Source organism: Montipora capricornis, chromosome 1 (assembly GCF_036669925.1).
Source record: "Montipora capricornis isolate CH-2021 chromosome 1, ASM3666992v2, whole genome shotgun sequence".
Classification (NCBI taxonomy): Eukaryota; Metazoa; Cnidaria; class Anthozoa; order Scleractinia; family Acroporidae; genus Montipora; species Montipora capricornis.
This window is the reverse complement of record NC_090883.1, coordinates 10,102,427-10,104,926: the sequence shown is the minus strand read 5'-3', so window position 1 is coordinate 10,104,926 and position 2,500 is coordinate 10,102,427. Positions and strand designations below refer to the sequence as shown.

General features: G+C 36.9%; 1 protein-coding gene across 1 annotated transcript in view; it reads left to right on the top strand.

Moving 5' to 3' along the window:
* LOC138051045 (uncharacterized) overlaps window positions 1-2,500 on the top strand; it is a 53,994-nt gene that overhangs the window by 299 nt on the left and 51,195 nt on the right. The window lies entirely within an intron of this gene.

Here is a 2,500-nt window from a genome sequence, read left to right as displayed (position 1 = left end):
TTTTCTAGGAAGGACAGCTTATTTCCTTGCCCCTCAACATCTGACATCTCATTTATGTTCGTGTTGGTTTTTCAGTCCTACGTTTAAATTCCCAGCCTTCCCTGCGGAAACATGCAATCATGCATTCACGATTTGCAAGAATTGATTGAGCCAATTACCTATAGGAAATACTTGTGTCTTGATTTTTTAAAGAAAGACTGACACTTGAATCATTAGAACCGGCAATTAGTGAATGTGTGGCAGATGTAGAATTTTGTTTAGCAATTCTAAATCATTTACCTCTTGAAGCCTCCGTGCCTACTGTTCCTCTGTGCCCACTGTCCCCTTTTCCTGTGGCCAATTAGTAAGTGACGTCACTGGTGCGTCTTACACCGCACATAAGCCGAAATTGTAAACAATTACTTTTTCATGCTCAAGCACCGAATGTTGTAGCATTCGTGACAAACTTTAAAATATAGGTTGTCTTAAAATACATAGTTATTCTCACTGAAAAGTCAACCCCAAGAATTTCTTGTTCATTTGGCGAAAGGTTTTCTGAAATACCGACTTCCCCTCCTATTGTATAAAGTGCTACGAATAGTTTTGTTAATTTTACGGCCCCAAGGCTTTATTCAGGATTTGTGAGAGTTTATAATGTAATTCGTAGAAAACAACGAGTTGTGACTGGGCAGACTGTGTTATGACGGTTATGACTTCGACTTGCATTTGAAGTACTTTCAGTCGGCCTGGATCTATGCTGTTTCTTTAGCAGCTCATTCTTCTCAGTTCTTTGCATACTTTTTGCGACACCAATTTTACACAACCCCAACCGAGATCACTAATTCCGACTTTTTTAATCCCTTGACCGCAAAGCACGCATAAGCATAAGGAATCCTAAAATCGGGATGTAAATTGGAGTAGCAACTTTATCAGAATACTCCGACACTATTCTTTTTTTTTAAGGGAAAGTACGGCCTAAAAAACGTTTCTCTGAATAGAAAGTTCTTTACCTGTATTCTGTTTTCATGTGACGTCATCAAAATTAAAAAGTAAGGAATTATCAATCCTTTTGAGGTTTTAGTTTAGTTAGTCATTAGCACAGCTGAAGACTAATTCTCAGTTTGATAGGGTTTTTCGTCTTGTGGTAAAGCAAGGTTGAATTTCTATGCTTTTGCGTGACACAATATTGAAATTTTGGCCGAGAATGCTGTCACTTAGGTTAAAAAGTGACTTATACACTGAGATTTTTGCAATCTGAACAGTCCTTGTATGAGAATAAGTACTCATTTAGATGTTTATGGGCCCTCAGAAGACGACTACAGGCTTTTTATAGCAAAACTTAGCATCTGTCCGCCATATTTGTGCCCCTCAGAGGAACACAGACATGGCGTCTTCATACAAAGCCTTATAAATTTGAGTAAAACCTTTCTTCGAATATCTCCCGCACGAAGCATCGCACAGTCCTGAACCCTTGAGATGCTGTTTGAACATTCATCTTCGTTTATCTCTGTCATTCTTGACTTTATTTGTTGAATAGTTTTGATGATGGTGTGACAGTGAAAACCGGCAATTGTCATATTTGACCACTCATTTGGGCTTAATGTGTTTAAATAGCCAACAGTAACACTTCAAAAATAGTGAACACTCATGGCCATCCCTCAAACTGACATTTCCCTTTTTATTCTGACAACTTACATGACGTACAATCAACTTCAAACTTCAAATCTACTTCAAAGAAACAAACATTTTAAACATGGAGAGAAGATTAAGAACAGGCGAGGCAGAGAGTCAAACTCAGATCAATGCTTTCACATTTCAGTTTCCAATATCCGCTAGACTAACGAGCTGCCGGAAAGTCGAAACTTTAAAGAGTATTGACATGGTGGTACTCAGCAAGACTACTGAAAGCTAATCGTTTTCAAAGTGGTTTTTAGACCTTAATACTGTAGATCATCGTGGCTTAGCTCAGAAACGCAGTTTCTTCTTCAAGTAAAGCTTTAATTATGCAGGTTTTCATTTTTTTACAGCGGTAATCTGTGTAATTGTTACGAAATGTCTAATGTCATTTTTGAGGGATGGCCATGAGTGTTAAGTTAAAATCCACCATCTTTGTTTTTGTGTATGCAAACGAGGCTATGAAGAAGCAATAGTTAAGTACTAGATATTCTTTATGTAAACAAGGAAAACACTGGCAAGGAGAGTAAAACTTTGAAGACTTGAATCTTAATCCAGAGGGTAAATTGTAATTGGCTCCACCATCAGAACAGATTTACCTCATGGTCGTTAAACTGGGTTTTATATGTGAACAAGAGGCTCTAAGTACCCTATACTCATGCGCTGCCAGGTTATTTTTGTTGACAGTTTAATAATAATAATAATAATAATAATAATAATAATAATAATAATAACATTGTACACCACAAAACAAGGTATATAGGTGTTACAAGAATCTATTTGAGAAAAGTTGCTCTTTATTGTGTGAGTTCATTGACCTATACTTTTCATCTTTAATTGGAAGAGT